This window comes from Brienomyrus brachyistius, unplaced genomic scaffold (assembly GCF_023856365.1).
Source record: "Brienomyrus brachyistius isolate T26 unplaced genomic scaffold, BBRACH_0.4 scaffold68, whole genome shotgun sequence".
NCBI classification, from domain to species: domain Eukaryota; kingdom Metazoa; phylum Chordata; class Actinopteri; order Osteoglossiformes; family Mormyridae; genus Brienomyrus; species Brienomyrus brachyistius.
The window spans coordinates 255898-278067 of record NW_026042343.1 but is presented as its reverse complement, the minus strand read 5'-3'; the positions used below and the strand labels follow the sequence as shown (position 1 = coordinate 278067).

At 43.5% G+C, this 22170-nt stretch overlaps 1 protein-coding gene across 5 annotated transcripts in view; it reads right to left on the bottom strand.

The window, feature by feature from the left end:
- LOC125725519 (disks large-associated protein 4-like) overlaps window positions 1-22170 on the bottom strand; it is a 126213-nt gene that overhangs the window by 101493 nt on the left and 2550 nt on the right. Inside the window, exon 1 of one of the 5 annotated variants that reach the window (XM_049002485.1) lies at window positions 10738-10777. The exons of the other annotated variants lie outside the window; for them this stretch is intronic. The gene's annotated coding sequence lies outside the window, so the exon portion shown is untranslated. Of the gene's footprint in view, window positions 1-10737; window positions 10778-22170 lie in introns of those variants that run through there. 5 annotated transcript variants of the gene reach the window in all.

Sequence of the window (22170 nt, the reverse complement as noted above, 5' to 3'; positions counted from 1 at the left end):
ATTATACTGGTACAGTTTTATGTGAGTGTATCCTGTCGGCGCAGCTCAAGACAACTGCTGTGACACTTACCGCGCCCTAACTGTATTCATATTTAAATGCAGGCATCCGATCACCGCGATTATCCGTTACAGTGTCGCAGCGTGCTGAGGTGATTTGTGAGGCATTACACCATAGAGTTGGAGGAAATCCGGCTGTCGGGGGAGAAGGCAAGGTCAAATCAAGGGCGAGCGGGAGGCGGAGAACAAACGAGCGAGCGTACCGCTGAATATTGGCAGGTGACCTTCGGTGTACCTCGACGAGCGCTTTGCTGCGCTGCTCCCCCTTTCATGTCTGGCGCATTTTTTTTTAAATGAAAGTCAGTCCGGCTCCCCGGGGCTGAACTCAGCTGATCCTGTTTTTGGCTGAAGAAATAGGTGCTGAATCTGTGCTAACCTAGAACGACGCCTTGGGGGATGAGATGCACCTGCGGTTATATATCTTGACCTTATTTTCACTCCCAATCAAACTGACGGTACTGGTACATTTCATTTTGCTGCATGCACTCTCTGGTTCTACTTTACTGGGTGAGAAACTCATTTGTTTTCCCTCTAACCACTGAGATGCCACATTACCCCAGAATAACAAATGTTATATATAATTGGTAGTGTCTCAGCCAAGAAGCAAATGCTTACGATATATAAGAGTAATAAAATAAAACTAACTGCAGGGGGATCTGGCCATGCTGCAGAATTCAGATCTCCAGAGGAGATTCACAAAAGCACTAATATCTCAGTCTCCCTGCCTAGTGGCCACTCCAAGCCGATAACTGTTAAGGGATTATTTAATTAGCTGTTCACGGCTCCAACTAATGCGTCGGCCATCAATATGACTGACGTCTCCTCGTGTGGCCCCTGGTTTGAGATCCTCGCTTGTCCGGATCAGCCCCAGAGGAGAATTCATTTTTAAAGGAGGTAAAAAAAAACAATGCACTGGAAAGACAAACTGAAAGTACGAACGGCGTACAAACAACACAATACGTCAGAACGTATCGCGGCGATGACTTGACGGTCACCAGTTACGTTCAGGTTACCGTCGATGTTTGTTACTGAACAGCCAGCTGAAAAACAGACAAAAATGCTGCCGTTTTCCTTTGCGAAGACCTTGGGGATAGACAGCCTCGCTTCTGTATCCAGAATTGTGGGGAAGTGCTGCACTTTTACTTTGCTGAGAAAACACATCAGTAGCTAGTTGGCGTTGAGTGCGCCGTGATTATCCGAGGCATCATTCCGAGTTTTCCCTTTGAATGCCTAGAAGTTTTCCATCATCCCTTAGACGGCACCATCGTTGCATAACAGCTACAGACGGGTGCGATCCCAGAACCCTTTGCTGTTCCCACTGTCTCGTTCTTTGGTTGAAATATGGTTCATTTACCCTCAACGGAAGTGGAACACGAGGGTCCTTGCCAATGCTCTGCTGGCACGGAGAGCTTTGAACGAAATGACGAATATATTTCATCTGACGTGCCGGCCTTGTGAGAGAGATTTTCCATACGGGGGCCATTGCTTGTGCAAAAGATCGTTGCCATTGATGATTGGTTCAATGTCACTTGCTTGCATTCTCTCTCATGGCTCAGTACAGGTAAGATGAATGAATCTGCATAACATATTAGCTGCTTTCAATCAGACTTTTTGGTAAGAGAATAAATAGCATCATAATAAAAGTATAGATGGATATATGCTGATCTATGGATGCACTGATCTGTAGATCATGTTGAGGGCATCTCCACACTTGCTGCTGGCCTGTTTTGGATAGGAGGTTACAAAGGATAGATGAATGGCTGGATCGATAGTTGGATAGATCTTTGACAATGAAAAAGCTATTTAGATTTCAGCTGTATGCGATCCGGTTTCCTCTCGGGTTTATTTGTAGCTCCAGGGGAAACTGCAGCAGTAGCAGGCAGTGGACCACCACCTTATTTCCTCCTTAAAAAAATCATCATGTTCAAATCAGAGCAGCATAACAGGGGAAATAATGGCATAAGGTAACCTTGCCGGACAACCCCGGGGAGATCTCGTGAACTACAGAAGTGCTATTTCGGTCAGGACTGCCTATATAAAGTACGAGGCTGGGGCTGCCGCATAAACGCTCTCTTTGAGTGGAGAGCGAGGCCGCGCAGTCTTTTCCTGTCATCTGCACGCTCTCCTTCCCATTCCGAGTCCCACTTCAAATGACAGCTGCCTCACTGGCAATTAGGTTATCCAGTGGCCTATTTTTATGACATCTCCTTGAAATAGAGAAGCCTACATTTTTTTTTTTTTCTGCGCCGGGATCAAAGACGGCATTGTATGAATAGCGATTTTGAATAAACGCGCAGCCGGGCGCATCTCCATCCGATTCAGATAACAGTGTTTCAGGGCCATGCTCCTTGTGTATTTTAGATAGAACCGTGCATGGTGGATTTATAGAGCTGATGTGTTACACACTGAAGAAATTTACGGTAGAAGTTTGCCAGAAAATAACGGTATAAATTGCAGGAGTGAAGTGTTTGCGAGGCCCTCCGGTAGCTGGCGGGGGGAGTCAAAATGGGCAGGATAACCGGCGAACGCGGCAGAAACTACAGTAAATGACAACGGTCGCTGCAGCATCTTCACTTTAAGATGCTGCTGACATGTTTACTCTTGAGGTGTGTTATTCTTAACATGTTAAGCCAGAGTTTTTATACGAGTTATACAAGTTGCGGCTGTTCGATTAAAGTTTTTTTCCCGTTTATAAAGCAATTAATAAGTTGTCAAACAAGTTATGTTTTTATAGTATGTTAAACAACCATATGCTTAAGAAAGATAGGAATCCTGCGTATCAATGCACTACACAGCTCTGGAAAAAATTAAGAGACCACAGCAAAGTTTTCAGTTTCACTAATTTCTTAGTTTATGGGTATTTTTTTTGCAAACTTCTTCTGTTTCTCATTAATGAAGGGCTTCTTCCTTGCTTTATGGGACTTTAGTCCTGCTTCTAGGAGCTTGACACAAACTGTTCTAGCAGTGCACTTCACACCACTTAATGCTTCCCATTCTTCTTGAAGATCCCTTGGTGTCCTCCTCCGATTTATGAGGCACTGCTGGGTAAGTTGACTGTCATCTCTGCCATTAGAAAGTTGCTTCTGCCCTCTGCCTGGCAGGTTTTTGGTTATTGCCAGTGTCTCCTGCTTCACTTTATTCTTGTGTACTGCTGCCGTAGAAATTTTTAACTTGGAAGCAACTTGCTGCTCAGTGTAGCCTCCTGCAGGTAGAACCAGGATTAAATCCATCCATCCAGACACTTTCTAGAACTGCTTAATCCCAACCGGGGTCATGGGGAGGACCGGAGCCTATCCCAGGAACAACGGGCACAGGCGGGAACCAACCCTGGGAAATCGCCAGCACACAAATACAGGGCTAATTTAGACCATTCACCAATCAGCCTATCCCGAATGCGTTTGGACTGTGGGAGGGAACCAGAGTCCCTGGTGAAGCGTGCGAGCTCCACACGAAAAGGACCTGGGACCAAACCCAGGACCAAACCCAGGACCTTCTCGCTGGGAGTTGGTGGCGCTAACCAGTGCACCACCGCACCACGCCCAGCATTAAATCAGGATTAAGAAATTCAGATTTTTATTTATTTTTTTAAATCGAGCCATCTCTTAATTTCTTCCAGAGGTGTACACATGTGTACATCACCACGGGCAGATCTGATTTTTTTTGTGCCTTTTTATCTATCTATTTTGTCTGAGAGATCTCCTAAGACAACTTGGGAATCATCAGTAATGTTAGAGCTTCTGGTTGATGCTAAACAGCGGCGCTAAATCTCTCCAATGGCAACATCTGCACTGGCTGTGCTACAAGACCCGGAGCCAATCAAAAGCACATTATGACTGATGGAGTTACATGTTCTAAGGAACCATTAGTTTTGGTGCCTGAAAATTTCACTTTGTATTTTTTTAACTTACTTAACAATAATAAAATTTTAGTATTTGCACTATACGTCATATAAAATGTCAAGTAATAACCCAAAAGTATTCCAACTCAGCTCAAAGGCTGATCGTTCATGAACCAAAGTAAGAAGAAAAAGGGAAAGAAAGGAAAAAAAAAAAGAAAAAAGGAAAAAAAAGAAAAGAAAAAAAAAAGAAATACAGTACATATGTAGGTCCCAGCGCACTATAAAATACACTTATTAGCTTTAAGCCGGTGATGGTAATTGCAATATACAATAACCTACTACAAGGCAGGGGACATCTTAGAGTCATGATGGAAATAGCACACTGACCAGGTTTACATGTACTTATTTAGCAGATGCTTTGTCCATAGTGACAAACAAGTGAGGATCACAGGGTCAGACAATGTCCCTGGAGCAACTGGGGTTAAGGGCCTCGCTCAAGGGCCCAACAATGGCATCAATCTGCCAGCCACAAAATTTGAACTGGCGACCTTTCGATCACAGGCGTGGAATTATGTCCCGCAGAGTCGCATAGAGCTTCAGCCTATCTATAAACTAGAAATTATTTGAGCAAATGGAACACAGAAAAGCCTTTTGCGATCACATATGACGCGTTGATTTAAATCAATGCCCACATACGGTAGACGTGCATTGAAATCGATGAGATCTGAGGTGACTGCTCAGATAACGCACCAAGATTCTGTTAGTGGGAGGTTTAACCCTTGTCCTTGAGGGCTACACCCGTACATGAATGATCTGCAAAACATAAAAAGACCTTCACACTAGTCATATGTGTAGGAGGACAGGGTAATCCTCGTTATGCTGTGGGTCCCAGTTTTGCAGTTTCTCTAACCATTAAATTACTCATAAGGGCTGCTTGGTCACCAAGGGTAGAAGGAAACAACCACACTGATGAGTGAATTGTTGAAAAACATCTCGTCTCAATGCCTCTTGCCACTTTCCTGCCCTTAAAACCTACAATTATATTCAGCCGGCACGTATTTCTGAAGACACTTGCAACTTTATTCACACATTTGCTTTGACATAACCTAAGAATGTTCTGGAAGGGTAAGTACCACAATCAAAGATACTACTGGTTTAGTAACTTAGTCCCCAGGTTTTGAGGATGCGTCCTTCAGTAATTTTCCAAAAGCTCAATGCAAATGTAGCTCTCTCAAGATCACTTTAATGCTGAAGCTAATTACCGATTAGATTTTGAAATCTGGATGCAGTTAGCTATTAGCATGCATTATTCACGTGAACTGTGCTGTCGATTAACGGACATTATTATTCAAATCGCAACCCTCGGTCCTGAATAGAACAAACCTTCTTGCGAATCCAGTTTGCTGACCAGTTGGCCTAAAATCACAGAACAACATGCCCCCTTTATAAAGAGTATGAGCTTAATAGAGAGATAACTGTCTAAATAATAACGTTCGCAATTCTTTGTTGTACTCCAGAGTATTCCCTAAGCTTATGTCTGCTGAGGACGGTATTATCTGACTTTTCAGCTGTTGTATCCTATCTGATTGTGACGGGAAAATGGAAAAAATGTTAATTTGAACAGACAGATTAAGATGCATCAATCAAGTCATTCGTTGGCAAAGAGAGGATAAATCACAGAGCCCATGCAATCCCCGTGCATCCATTACAACTGCGATTATACACTATTATTATAAAAACTCCTGTGAAATGCCAGAAAAATAAATCATCACCTAATGATGGAGTTCATGAAGTGAAACAATTTTGTCATTTAGCTTTTTTTTTAAAAAAAGATTTTTTTTTTTTCTTTATTTTATTTTTACAAAAAAAATTGTTAGCAAACATAAACATGACGGGATCAAACGTCATCAAAGTGCAGTTTTTAACTTTTTCTATATTAAATTCCAGAAACCAAGATCACAATACAAAGCCTAGTATCTGGTCCCAGATAACAGAATGTTGTCAGTTTTGTTTTTCAAGTTACAAAAATATATTTTGTTCCTGTCAGGAATTTTTGAGATGCAGGGTCCCTGAGAGGAAACAAAAAGACATACTGCAAGAACAAGCTGACATGCTGCGCACCCTCCCCTGATAGAGGCATGGCGAATTTAAATTGCATTATGCAAATGACTTGACCAAAGTGATGCTGTGCAGAAACCCCATATTGCTGTGGTCAGATTACGGCCCAGTCGTACAGTGAGGATTGTCTCTCTTGCCTGTCAGTCTTTGCTGATCACTGGCTTCATGTCTGACAGCCAGAAGATGCAGGGAAGTGTGACAGCTTAAAGTGGGTGTAACCGAGTGTGAAAATTAAATCGCAAGCTTTGAGACGCAAAACTATTAACTGTTAGAGGCTTTGCTGATAGCACGTCCTATATCTTCCCTATCTCAGCCCTTCTTGTTTACGTGACAAATCGTCGGGGATTCGGTGGTTACTGAAATCGGCCCAAAGAAGATGGGTGAATTAGAAAGAAAATAAATCATGATGAAACAAAAAGCATCAACTAAAACAATATGTGGACAGTAAATCCTTCCACTTCATTAAAACCACCTGAAATATTATTGAGCAAAGACAGTTATAAAAGCAGTAGCTTTTCTTAAGCGGGTCGGGGTGCTTCTTAAGTAAATGCTTCAAGGCTTTGGTGGAAAGTTGTAGCTATTTGTATCACATAGATGAAGGAGAAGCGAATACACTGACTATCATACATTTTCATCTCTTCTGCAGAGTTTTGCTGCCCAAGTACAAGACAGAGATGATTAAATTGTCCCAGTCGAATTGCTTGGGGCTTCTGACAAAACTAGTCTGGTCAAACCACGCCAAGGCACAATGACACCCTTCAAACTGGATTTCGGCCTCGCGTCAGATTTCCACTGCATCCCACCCTCGCTGCATCTCCTCACCTGGTTGCCAGACGCCTATTTCCTAATGGTTAATGGGAAATCAACAGCTTTGGCCGAAAGGGGAGATGCGTCTCCTCTCAGCAGATGCGCTACTACAAGCCCTATAACCGTAAAAGAACAACACCATGCCTCACCTACTCAGACAATTGATGCCACTGGTTCAAAAACAATGCAATGCAATGCAATAAGAATAATGATTGGTTCCGAACTCTGATGGCTGGCATTGTGTTTGTTAGAGCTCTGTCAAATACATAACCCTAACTATATAGAGAAACATCAGTGAAACAGAATTTATAGTCTTTTGTAATTTTGTCTGACTTTTGAAGTATAAAAAGGCTGGGGATGAATGCTAGGTATGCAGACACTGGAAAGACCCCCTGGGAGTTCAGGGGAGAGGCTGCATCACATCTTCAAACAGAGACGTTTCATGCAGGTTTTCAGTGAGAAAGAACAGGGATAAGGGCTCCCTCCAAGCAGCGAGCGACAGCAGGATCCCGCCAAGACACGGCGGGTTCCAGGCAAAGCAAAGTGATGTCACAATGTCTTAAAATCAGGGCAAACCTTTCTTTCCTTCTTACCACATAGCTGGGATTATAAATCCGCTAAAACCCCGGGCCATTTTCTGTGAGGCCTAGCCTGGTAGTTAAGTCGAGAGACAAGGGGAGGAAGATTGTGTGTGTGTGTGTGTGTGTGTGTGTGTGTGTGTGTGTGTGTGTGTGTGTGTGTGTGTGTGTGTGTGTGTGTGAGAGAGAGAGAGAGAGAGAGAGAGAGAGAGAGAGAGAGAAAACGAGAATGAACAGTCCTCAGGTTTTAAAAATATTTTTTTTAAATATGGTGACACACACAACATAACGATTTTACTACAAAAATGACATAACCGTTTGACCCCTCCCCTTTAGAAACTTTGAATTTGCATATGCTTTTTGTTTGTGAAGTACTCTGCAGTTCCGACCGTCCGCCGTAGCACAGTCGCACTTCTTTGAACGCTTCCTAGTTTTTGACACTCCTTTACGGGCTGCAGATTTGATGCCCTGTGTCGTCGAGATGAAGCACATAACCGAAATAGATGGTAAACGCTCAAGGCACCAAGTCATGGGGGTAAACTCAAGCAGAGTGGCTTGTGTCGCACAGCAGAGTCAACTCCCGTCCCCTCCAAGGCTACATGAAGGGCCGCGGTTCCGGACGGATGTCGGCAGAGTTACGAGCAGCTGTCTCTCGCTTAATAAAATTACGCGAGGAGTATGAAATGTTTGGACAGATGGTTAGGGGATCAAGGGAAGGCTCTGCCCGAAATTTCATGCTCAGGGACGCATGCATGTTTGCAAGGTCGAATTATTTCTCACTTCACCCCAAAAACGAAACGCCAGGTCGTTTGAGGCAGCGAGACCCTGCTGCATCACGCTCATGAACAAAAAGACTGTTTTGCGTAATCTTCACGTCTGACTATGCCCTCCAAGACTGCCCATCTGTTTAGTCCACCTTTTAAATAAATTGCTAATTACAAACATGCTTCTCTCAAGAATAATGAAATGAACTGTAGCGGCCTGTGCTTAAAAATGGCCCCTAATGTCACATGGATATTTTACGTGACGGAGAGGCCCCTCGGAATTTAATGGACCTACTTAATCATGGGCCGACTGCACATTGTATATAAGCTGAAAATGTCATAAAAAAACCTGACAATAATAGATTGACTCTAATAATAATAATAATGATAATAATAATCATCATCATCATCATAATCTTTTATAATAATTTTAAATTAAACTATGTCAAAACAGTTATTTTTGTGTAATGCAATAATTACACATTAAAGTGGGATAACATACGTGTGTGAGGACTGAATTACCTGACATTTCCGCTGTTTTATACTGACATTTATTAATCGACAGGCTGAAATGCTAACGGTTAGCATCAACGGTAAAATACCACACAAAATAGCGTTTCAGGAAGTGCCTTGTATATTTTATTTTGCAAGCTGTTTGCACCTGTATGTTTTTACCCAAAACATTGAATGAATGATGAATATGAAATGAAAAAGATATTCTTCCTGCACCCTTGTTGTGTTTTTGGTAGTGTTCCCATGAAGCAGCCCTTTTGGGAGAAACCAAATGAAGCTGAATACGGGGGGGGGGGGGGGGGGTACAGACATATACATGTGACCTTTCTCATTCGAGACTAACGATGAGCCTTTCTGACTGGAGATTCCAAGGCTGAAAAAAATCAAAGCCAGGGGCACTACGACAACCTGAATATACCACAGGCTGTGTGAGGCAAAATCGCAGAATAAGTCTCCTTCATACCCACCCCCAGGAAACCACGGAGTGCACCAGCCTTAGCAGATGCAAAAGGCCATTGCAGATTGACCACAAGGACAGCAATGCTGCTTGGGGGAGGGTGTAGTGTTTTATTAGCGGTGTCGTAGCTTGGAAGATCCAGCCAGGCGTTGTTTCCACATCAAGTCATGACTCTTGGAAGCGACGTGTTAATGTGGTGCCCATGCCATACACTGGCTGCGTCATGTGGGCCATCAGCCAATACGAGTGATCAGCCTGGTAACATGGGCAGAGGAGTCTAATAAAACCTACAGGTAACATGGGCAGAGGAGCCTAATATTAACCTACAGGTAACATGGGCCGAGGAGCCTAATAAAACCTACAGGTAACATGGGCAGAAGAGTCTAATAAAACCTACAGGTAACATGGGCAGAGGAGCCTAATATTAACCTACAGGTAACATGGGCAGAGGAGCTTAATAAAACCTACAGGTAACATGGGCAGAGGAGCCTAATAAATCCTACAGGTAACATGGGCAGAGGAGCTTAATAAAACCTACAGGTAACATGGGCAGAGGAGCTTAATAAAACCTACAGGTAACATGGGCAGAGGAGCCTAATAAATCCTACAGGTAACATGGTCAGAGGAGCCTAATAAATCCTACAGGTAACATGGGCAGAGGAGCTTAATAAAACCTAAAGGAGCTTGTATATTTTGCACACCTAATGTCGCTGATCCGTTTATTGATTATTTATATATTTGTATGCTGTTAGCTGGTCCTGGTACTGGTTGTGGCTGAGCGAATAAACAACCCAGTGGCATCTTATATTGTCCAAAACTAGTGGGTACAATCAACCGGCCAGCGACGTGTGTTTTAAGCCAGGCGATTTGTGACGGACGGCTTTGTTCACGCCATTTCCTGCTCAGCCTTTTGCCATTGTGGTTGCGTGGAAGTCAACAACGTCGTCGAAATGCACATTTGTGGGGGCGTGGCTAAGGATGTAACTTAAAGGTGAACTACTGCCCTTTAAATTCATTGCTATGGCAACTGCATCCGTGTATAAACACAGAAGGGACGTGAGGGTATGTAACCCAGGAGTTTGTACGTGAGGAGCATATGAAAGATCTCTTTCATACACTACCCGGCTAACAGGGAACATTCCCAAACTTTACCCAGCGATATGCGAAGGTCTTCTCAAAGCTGGCAGAAAACGCTCTTACTGCAACATTGATGGAACATTATTTCCACATTTGACCAAATTTTCTGTCAATGTCAGCCCAGTAATATTACCTGCATATCCTTTTAACGTAAAAATAAAATATTACTTTATAAAAATGCTATATGTGTATACTGCAGATGTTCCATCTCACCTTGGACCTTTGAGGTGTAAAGTGAGAGTGGTACCTGCTGCCCTACCATGACCTTCATTGGTTTTTATATTATTACTCTTAGTTGCAGTATAGTGAGATAACGTTCTGGGAGCATCAGGCAAACTGGACACTTTGAACGTTTCCATACCTTAATAACCTTAGTAACATTCAGTAAACATTCCTAGAGCAAAAAATTGCATGTGGGGAATCCAGTGTCATTAACCATGCCAGGGAAGACGACGCTCCCCTTCTTACCCCAAAGGGTGTCTTGGGCTTCCTGGTCTCCTCCACGGCTGTGCCCAGGGCTGCGATTTGTCCAGCCCTTCCTTCGCTTTGTTTTCCTCGTCGGCGGCTCGCTACTGCTTTATTAAACTGCGAGCAGTGATAACCCATTATTTCTGGCTGAAAAATGTCACATTTTATCAGCAAAATCGCACATGTTCCACATGCCATTAGCAGCAGACGGAACTGAAAAGTGTGCGTACGGTATTCCTCCCAAAAAAATAAGAACGTTCCGCTTAGATTAAAACAGTCAGATAAAAAAAAAGAAGCAGGATAAAGAAACTAATTTTACTTGCCAGATTTATTGGTATATTTGTCTTATAACATCAGCTGGCTCAAAGATCCTGAAATGATCTTCCCGACTCCTCTAAGGATAAATGGATCCAGGGGGCAGAAACACCTCCATCCCGCCTCTGAGCATCTTGTTTCACCTCCCCTCCATTCACCAGATCAGCGATCAGGAGGGCAGGGCCTCCGGGGGAAGTGCGGCTGCGGTCGAAGTGGAGGCACCCCTGCCGAGTTCTCCCTGCAGTGACGGACTCCTCTCGGCTGGATACGATCGGGCTTCAGATGACTGGATGCTGCCGCCTGTATCGGACTTGTATTACCAGCAGATCTGACTCATTATGCAGGTATCCCCAGGTTATGAGCGTCCAACTTACAGACAGCCCACCCTTACAAACTGACAGCCATAAAGCCTATTACATAGAAAATTCAGGTCAGATACAATGGTCCATAATAACGAACGCACACACTGCTTTGGGACATTCAAGAAAACATTGCGAGGCTACGGGAGATCTTCTGCCCAAGATAGAATACTGTACTGTATGTAGAATACTGTACCGTATGTAGATCCATTTATTATTACTGTATACTTGTAATTATTATGTACGGTATTATTTTTTTTTTCCAACTTACCTACAAATTCGACATAAAGACAGACTTAGTCATTCATAACTTGGGGATTCACACGTGTGATATTATAGCATAAAAAGCTCGACAGACCGGTCCGTTAGCCAAGGTTTGCTGACACTTACCTGAAGTGCCTTGTGATTTCTATCATTTATACAGCTGGACACTCGACTTGATTGAAGGTAAATTTCTTGCTCAATACAACATCACAAAGGATCTCCAGGGACAAGAAGCAGCAGTATTCTGTTTAATCGCTACACTGGGATCCTTTATGAACCAGGATACAGCCTCAAAATGGGATTCCATGTCTACAGTTGCTATACTTGTACTAATGAACACTGAAGTAGTCCAGATTGATTAGATCATTCAAAGGTACAACCGCAGAGCCCCTCTCAGAGATCCAAACTAGCAAACTCTTGCTAGTGTGTAATCCATCCATCTTCCATACCGCTTATCCTATACTGGGATCTAGGGAGGACAGCCTTTACTAACCTAAATATACAGAACAAACGTTTTATAGTTTATATTTGGACCAGTGCTTTCAGTCCCATTTTCCATCATTTCTTGGCATTGGGCAGTTTGCATTAAAAATGGTCATGAGCAAAAATTTATTCAAGTGCCTTTTGAAAGGTTTAGGGTCAGGCTGGTAAATGAGACTAGGATCCAGACAAAGCACATTGATGCTCTCTCATTTACAGTCTTGGGAACAATGGTCAGCTTGCATGCGGGAGGTAAACCCCAAATACTTTGTTGTATCGTTCACTGCAGCAGACCTCCAAATAAATGCATCCCAGCTGTGAGACAAATCGAGTGGCCGACAGAGATAAAACAGGGCCAAGACTTCAGAACATGGAAGCGGCAGAAGGTCAACGAGGAACGGAGCCTGTGCAGGAACCATCAGCGAGGACAGAGCCTGTGCAGGAACCATCAGCGAGGACAGAGCCTGTGCAGGAACCATCAGCGAGGACAGAGCCTGTGCAGGCACCATCAGCGAAGACAGAGCCTGTGCCGGAACCATCAGCAAGGAACGGAGCCTGTGCAGGAACCATCAGCGAGGACAGAGCCTGTGCAGGCACCATCAGCGAGGAACGGAGCCTGTGCAGGCACCATCAGCGAGGAACAGAGCCTGTGCAGGAACCAACACTCGACGTGAAAGTCCTTGTCCAGCTTCTGCATACTCAGTAATTAATTTGCATATTTCTGCTTGTGTTGTTGTTAAGTGATGCTGGGAAATGATGCTTTGGGTGGGATTTCAATATGCTGCCAAATCACTGACCACAAAATGTCTCCAACAGGATGTCATACTGCGTCCAAATCACTGACAAGGCCAAGAACAATGAAAATAACTAAAGGCAGTTTTTTTCATGCACCGCAGCCCTGGCATTAGCTGTCATCGGCCCAGGAAATATCTAGTCTCTACAGAGGAAGAGCAAAGACAAGGAAAGTTAAGTCCTTGGTTGATTCTACTCTACATTTGAACATTGTTCTTTAATCTAAACCATTCAACTGTGTAGCGGCAAAAATCTGTATAAATGGTGCACTGTCTTGAATAAATGTGTGAGGATAGTGACTGAATGTCATTAAAGTACATGCACACACAGACAGGGCAGTTTCGCAGTAGCTTTAATGACTCCGTTGGCTTTCAAACTCGTCCTATCACTCCCTGAACTAGGTCACCTCCACAGACGAGCAACAGACTCCCTCCTATGAACTTTCTAGCAAAGAACATTCTGGGCTCCCCAAACACAGATTACAACGAGACTGAAATTAAAAAAAGAAGGCATTCTTAATTTTTTATTTATTTATTTTTAATCGGAATATGGGATTAGGCTGCAACGCTGAAAGATGCGGAACTGCAGAATCCCAAATGAAGCTGGCAGTTTGCAAAAAGCCATTATCGGTGTTCAGCACTTCAATGCAGCACCTATGCATAAATTCAAAAGCAGCGTATATGACGGCATGTTTGTCTACTGATACTGGGTTGTGTGCTGAATTATTTTCGAGAACAATTCATGGCACCAGAAAAACATCCAACAACATGTTAACATTTCAGTGGTTGCAGTATTTTACGCTGGGTGCCCCCAATTTCTCCACACAGCCTTAAAACATGCAGCTGCGTGCAGGGGCGCCGCTAGCAATTTTGGGCCCTATGACAAAATATGAGGTTGGGCCCCCCTACCACACCCATTCAGATCTCTGGGGGCCCCTAAAGGGCGTGTGCCCTTAGAATTGTCCCAACTTTCCCCCCCTTAGCGGCGCCCCTGGCTGCGTGCATTAGTGAGTCCTGTGATGGATTGATATCATGTCCAGGATGTCCTCCTTCCTTGTGCCCTAAATGTCCTGGAACAGACTTCAGGCATCTGTACCCTGGATAATGATGAATTAATGGATGTGACCCCCCCCTTCCAGGTTTAGCTGTCAAGGATCTGTTTTATGCTGTGTGCATTCAGTACCTGCTCTAACCCATTCCTTCCTTTATAATCATTGCATTCCAATTATTGGCTGCCACATCCCCCCCCCCCCCCCCAGTGGGATGTTCTGCAGTCAGAGGCCAAACCTCGCACCGTCCTACCACGCTATCTGGCCGCCCTTATGCTCTTCTGACTTTGTGCCGTGCAGATGCTGAGCCCAAGAACTGATATGCCCAGGGATGGATTACGGACCGGGCCAGCGGGGCTGCTGCACAGGGGCCCTTGGGGTGCAGGGGGCCCGTGGGGCCCCTAGCCCAAAACAATTTGCAACGCTTATCAACAATGTATTTTCGTTTGTCTATTTTAGAGGGCCTACATTCTTTGATCCTCTGCCTACAAGGGCCCCTGACCCTATAGGGAGGGCGTATGACTGCCAAGGGACCTTGAATTGTGGTGGTTGTGGTGGTGGTGCTGGGGGGGGGGGGGCCCTCGCGAACGTTTTGCCCAGGGGTCCACACAACCCATAATCCGTCCCTGGATGTGACACATGGAAGTAACATCACAACTGAGAGGCAGCATTCATAGAACATTCAGTGCACTGTCGTAATGCCTTACAAGCCCCATTAAGCATGTAAGTATACCTTAACATAAAGCATTGCAGTCATAATTATTTCAATGAACAAGATATGACAGCTGTAATATACATTAATAACAGACATTATAATCCAATAATGTTATTAATGCATATTAAAGTTGTTAAGGTAAGTTAGTATTTTAAGGTATGCTTACATGCAGCTCTATGAATGCATTATAAAGCAATTATGAAGGTGCAGCTAATGTAAAGCCTTGCTGACGTATTTAATATTGTAGGTCAGTATCTTGAAAGAATCAAAAGATAAACCATCAGTTTAAAATACAAAAAAAGGGACACAGGGAGGTCTAATCCCCCCCCACCCCGCCATACACATTATTCATTCCTTATGTCCATCATGTGATATTATACTCCGAACCAAAGACATTGACATATATTGTGCTATAACCAAATATGGAAGGTTTACACACACATGGTCACGAGGTGTTCTCCTGCTCCCAGAACCTGCGTGGATGTTTGCAGACGCGAGCGACCTTGTTAAATGCCACAAAGAGGTTTCTCAGATCTCACCCTCAGACTCCCCACAGTCTAAATCTCAGCCAGACATCAAGGCTGAAGAGCCATAATCTAGGATCAGGAGCAGAATGGAGCAGCAGAATAGGTTGTAGTGACCCTTAGCACAAACATCTCACACATCTCAGTCATCTGCTCGCAAGCAGCACTTCCCAAACCGCAACCTCATTTAAAGAGAATGATCTAGGGTCTACTAACAATGCTATACTTATGTTGAATATAATGAATAATGGTTTATCACAGAGTGCTGTGAGATCATTATGAACAATACTTAATCACAACCAATCACAAAGTAAGATTAATCAGTAATAAAACACAAATAATAATTAGTCGAAGACCACTGATATAAAATTTAAGATTGCACAGATGTGGAGGGGAGACATTAACAATATTGTTCCTGTCTCTTGCTAAATTTGGAAACCATTAGCTGACATTATAGAAATTATGCTACAGGAGGAATTATCATGTTCTGTCCAGACTGCTGACATATGCGTTTCCTGTAAATCGGTAAGTTCCGATCCCGTTTCTGTAAATACATATAAAGGCCACTGGACATGCTTAAAAGACTCACTTAACCTTGTGACATTGCGGTCTGTGTACTTTGCACAAAACATTTTTCTCCGTGTGCGTTTAGGCTGCCTGGTATATGAAATGCTTCACGCTGTTCATTCTTCAGTGCTTTTCAGCCGACAGTATAGCATCTAATCTGCAAATTCCCGATGGTCCAAAAGACACTCATCATCAATGACGAAAAATGTCTAATTGTTTAGTTGTTACCCATAACACTGTAACCCTGCACAGTCAACCCAGTGAACCAGTGCAGCATCTCATCTGCTTCAGGTGTTTGCTAAACGGCAACCGTTCCATCAGTTATCTCCACGGATGTGGCAAAAATCACCGTCAAACAAAATATTAAATACCGGGGCTTGTGAGTGAAGAGTGCGTTACAGGAACAAGGGCTCGGACAGTGGGATATAATTGTAATTGAGGGCTGTTCAGTTCTGTCAGACTGTGGAGAATTCTTTCAATTATCCACTGCAGCTCCAGACATGTGACTTGATATTCAAATAATGACTTCCATTACATGGTAAAGAGCTGAGGTGGGACGTGATCCAGTGGGCCTGCAGCCCCAGGGGAAGCACAACCCTAGTGTGGGGGGTATTGCTCGCAGCATGGAGGGGAAATGTGATATATGATGCTGGGAGGAGGGCTCGAAGGACTGGGGAATTCTTCCCAACATGCATGTGGGTGGTGTTGGGGGGAATTCCCAAGAGAGTTAACCAGCTTACAACATTACCACAGATGATGGTGGCTAGCCAGAAAACCAATTTGCAGCCCATGCCTTCTTCCTTAAACATCTCATTTCACCATCTCACGTCTGAAAAACATAAACAGGGGCTGAACTGACACCTCAAAACCAGGTTTAACCTTCAAGTTAATGCACCTTTTTGTTAACTGTTTACCTATATTAAAACAAGTTCAGCCTTACCATCGGTTTGATTTATGACTGTCACCCGCTCACAAAATATGTCTGGATTTCACCCTAAACGACTGTAGGCTTTTGACGGTGACCTTATATCAACCCGAGGGGGTGTCCATTTATAAAGCAGGCCGCTGCAATGTACCGACAAAGGGCAAGATGGTGCCTGTAAAATGGCTTCCAGCATTTGGCAGATGATTAGTTTTGTTCAATGGGATATTTTTTGGGGTATGGAAGAGAAACACAAGACAGGAATTACTAAATGTAGATAGTAAATATTCATGCAGGAATCAAGGTTCTGTGATACTGAAGATGCCACATTTTTGCTTAAAAAAGGAGCATCTACTTAACATTTAGGTACTCTATTGATCAAAGACTAATTTTATTCAAATGTGGCACTAGATGGGAAAAGATTTAACATTTTTACCCGAAGAGACTAAAAATCCAGTTTAAAGTGGTTATTTGCATTGTAATGATATAAATATGATATCTATCATATCAAATTGAAAAAATGAGACTGCGGCACAGAACTCGAAGTCTTACATAACATACTTTCCTCATACAATCCACTGAAATGTAACTCAAGAAGTATTTCTTAGCAGAGGCAACAAAAAAGTTAAGTGACGTTTTGTAATTGAGTCGTTCTTGGCTCACGTTTTGGAACTTGCTATATGTCCTCTTACTGAAACATCAAATGAATGATTTTATGCACTGTTTATGTCATGGGTACTTCCTTTTTTTGATGGAGGATGAGGTAATCATGGCATTCATGAGGAGAAGGCATCCAGGACAGGAATCACAGACAGAGAGAGACAGACCTGACCACGGAGAAGCATGTAAAATGGACATAAACGCAGTCTCTGGGTGACTGGCTCAGATTTCAGACACTCATGAGAGAACATCAGCATTCTTCCCCTTGTTATAATAGCAATTAAACGCCTCTTAGTTTATCCAGAGATGGTGGGTAATGGCAGTGTGTTGATGAGGCAATAGTTGGGACAGGAAATGGTGAATTCTGGTGGCCCGGAGGTGGGGGCCTGGGAACGGGGGGGGGGGGGGGGGGCATCCAGCCTGGCCAGGCTGCAGACACGGCCGGCAGCCTCAGATGGCCGCGGCAGATGTCTGCTTGGTCCAGGCGGCCAGCAGGCAGGCGATGGTCACCCCCTCCCCTCCCAACAGGCCCGTACCCTGCCCCCAAAGCTTAGCGCCACTCTCACGTGGGCCACGACATGACCGTTCCGCGCTCTGCTCTGGATGGATCGCTCCCGCCCCATTTCTGGTGTTCGCTGATCGCGGAGAAGCGAGCTGACCCCTCCAGGGAAGAATGAAGGAGGAGTTTATCCCTGGGTCCTCTACTGACACGTGATGAGAGATCTCATGAGCAGAGATCCACCTGAGGTGTATGTCTTGGCTCAAAATGCCTCCTGCCTAGTTATGGAGAAATTGGCCTTCAACACCCATGGAGATACAACCATGCGGGGAACCGCGGTACATGGCAGGCTAGGGAGGGACAATCCTATGTACATGATTTGTTCCTCCTTCTCTTCTGTTTCTTTTGCTTCTGTAGCCCCCTTGTAACCCAGATAAATCCTGTCCTTCACAACCATGGAATTTGCACCTCCCTGTCATCATGCCTCATCTTACTGGGTTACTCTACAGCCTCCGGTTTGGGCCGGTTACAAGCTGCTCTTCCTTGGTGACTTCGCTGCTTCGCGTCGGGAGAGAGTGACAGCACTCAGCCTCGCAAGCCTCATTAAGGCCATAAATAGTAAATTAGTCCGGAATTGGATCATTCTGTTGTTCTTCATGCTCGCTATATTCTGAACCATCACCCATTAGTGCTAATTTCCATTTCATAACGAGTTATATCCGGATTTGTGTTTTTTTGGCTTCCTGGTGCATCCAAGGTATGGATCCTACAAAGAATGTATATTTCCGAAGGCAGGAAGAGCGATGGATTACATTTCAGGTGTGACATCCCCCTGCCCCCTGCCCCCTGCCCCGACACCTACACAGTTCACCAAATCCCAGTCACCCCTTAGGACACTCGGACTAGGTGTCGCCACGGTAACTCTAAAAGAACAACTCCCAAATTTACATCAAAACTTCGTTATTACCCTGATTGACTCACCATGGCAACAAGTGAATAAACAGAGCACCTTGCAAGGGAAAGAGATTTTAGGCAGAGGTTTGCTCTCATCTTGGATGGGAAACCTGTTTCAGCGTCCAGGACTCCTTGCTTGGGTCGTGCCCAGAACGGACAGAAATGCTTAGGCCTCTAAGTGCAGCTCTGAGTGATCCACCATGCTAAATACTTCTCAGGAAGCCATGGCAGACAACATCGCTTGCACACAAAAATCCATGGTTACGTTGCATAAAAAATATTATTCCTATTAACTGCTAAATATGGCAGCCATTACCTGTATAATGTCAAGTGATCTTGCGTTTGTCTACTTGTACACTACTATGCTACAACGGCAAAAGTTATTTGACTTGAAGTCGACATTAGCATTACATCGATCTGTGTTTAACATTTCTCATACTGAATGTATTTACAATAGGGTTGGATCTGTATGAAATGTTATTATAGAGTAATAATGGAAGATGGCAAAAGTGCATGGTGTCTGTTAACCACTGGCTTTATACGAGTGTGTAATTATTCCCCGGTGTATGCACGGTTGACTATGCTCACTTATAACGACTGAGAGCTTGGCCTTCAGAATAGCCCATTTTGATGTAGCGATACCACTGATACATCTGATTCCTTCAAACGGCAATTAGATCGTTCGATTTATAGCGTCTATGCATGCGACAGAGAAGCCGCATTTGTTAACGCGCCCCTACTGCGGTGATGTCTTGTTTGTGTCATGTGATGTTTTGTATGACAAGGGGGCACCCAGGTGTATTTCAAATGTTGGAGATGTGCTGGTTGACAGTGTAGCTGCCATGTTCTGCAGTGGTGATAAACACAGTCCCAGTTAACACGGCACCACGCCTGGCACCATCTACATTATACAGTTTGTTTTCCTTGTACATCTCATGCAAAAACACTTGCCAATCGATGCCAATTGTCCAGAAAGTACAAATCCAGACCAAGGTTTTGTTTCAACCAACCAGTTGAGTCTCTGTAACTGCGACTCTTTATACTCAACTGGTTGGTTGAAACAACAACCTTGGTCTGGATTTGTACTTTCTTAACCTGAACTTTCCACCTCTGCAATGGATACAGTTTCTTCTACACACATCCCCAAAACACAAGTCATTTGTCTCTTGCATCATCAGTATTTTTCTCTGCTTTATGATGCTCTGCGAATCCAAAATTGGGGCTGTGCACCAAGACCTCAGTGGAATCATCTGGTATAATCAGACAGGAAACCATAGGGGACAATTTGCGCTATGGAAAAAAATCTGGTTTTGCCCGACTGCGAACAGTCCTACGGGACATGGATGGAATGGGCCAACTTTGACAACCATGGGATGAAACGGGAAGGCGAGTCAAGGAACATGTAAAGCCGCGAGAACTGGGCCATTGCTTCCAAACACCCTCTACTTTGCTCCAACACACTGCAAATTTTCACTGCCGAGCAAATTTTATTTCATTCAATATGCACTTAGATAACTTGTTACCTCAGACAATATAACAAGCTAAATACAGGCGTGTAGCTACAGTAGGATAAGTAATGAAAGTTCTGTTGGACTCCAGGCCCTGTAAGGAACGGTTGTGTTGGATTTGTCAACAAGCATTTTTGTCACACATTGTGTAAATATTCATTCAAGAATAGAGATCCTGTTATACTAAAAACATAACATTTTTGTGACACCTGATGGGAAAAGAGTTTTAAAAAATTTTTGCAATACAGAAAGTATGTAAACATGGGATTGTGGTACAGAACTTACATAAAATACGTTCCTTATACAATCAAATTGAAATATAATTGGAAAACTTTAAACGCAACTTGGAAAAGTTTAAACGCAAGTTTTAGGAGAGGTTTTAAAAAGCTGAATGAAGTTTATTTTGTTTTCGTTACATTTGAGTCCATCCTGGCTCAGTTTTTGGAACTTGCTAAATGTTCTCTTACTGAAACTCCATATGGACTATCTGTGCTGCACATCCTGCTTTTTTGGATGGAGGACCGGGGTAATCGTGGCATTTTTGCTTATTCATTGCAGCACTCTGCTGTAAACAGAAAACCCTTCCAGTGATGCTCTTTCTGAGGCGAACGATTTAAAAGCACTTGCATCTTCTGGATGACAAAGCTCTCACAGTTATTTTTAGTGCTTTTATTTCCTGTCTTTTACAGAGTTAAAAGCCACAAGGCACTTAAATTAATGGCACGATACAAAATATATCTATGAGATCCTCACAAACATTACGTTACTTACAAAGAACTGACTTACAGTGCGTGTGATCGGTTTGGGCAGTTTTCCATTGTATTAATCTCATCCAGCTACTAAACGTTTCTCAAACAACTTTCCCCCAGGAGATGAACACCTGATGGCTTTGTCTGACTGCATCGCCATAAATCTTTTCCTTTAGCCGCTAAACCATCTGCTGGCTCAGAATTCATTGGACACTTACAATAAATCTGCAAACATTTATACTTTCCTATTAAAATTAATGGAAGAAAAAACAGGACGATAAGACTAGTTCTAAAACCATAACCACCAGGCCGATATTATCCATCCATTTTCCAAACCACTTATCCTACTGGGTCGCGGGGGGTCCGGAGCCTATCCCGGAAGCAATGGGCTGATATTAATATTACATCATTTTATTTTCTATAATAGAAAGGAACCTTAGAGGAACTACTGTTTTCCTTATCTGCTTTCTAGTTTAATGTATTTGCAGTCACTATGTTTTTTAACTAGTACTTTAATTTTGTATATGTATCCAGTGTTATGAGAAGAAATTACACAATGCTTATATTAATGACTGGCATACATTTTTCTCTATAGAAAAAAACTTATTTACTTAGAATGAGGTATACTGTACTACGAACGATCATATTTTTTTAAAGGAAACCTGTGGGTGATTTCCCAGTCATAATCCTGTATGTAAACACATTTGTATCAATAAAGAATTCCAGAACATCAGTACAAATGTGATGTTCACTTCCACCACTCAGGACAATAAATGTTAAACCCACAGCACTATTTCTGGATGGCGGACAGTGCTTTTTTTAATTGCACTTTTGGATCAAAGCACAAAGCTGACCAGTTTTCTGGAGAGAGAGAGAGAGAGAGAGAGAGAGAGAGAGAGAGAGAGAGAGAGAGAGAGAGAGAGAGAGAGAGAGAGAGAGAGAGAGAGAGAGAGTATTTGCGGAATCAGGCCACTCCGGACAGAGGGGGCAGAAAGAAACGCCCGCAGGTGTGGACAGGTGCCACCCCCACGGATGGGCTGGCATGACGAGGTGAAACAATGCCATCGCGATGATCTC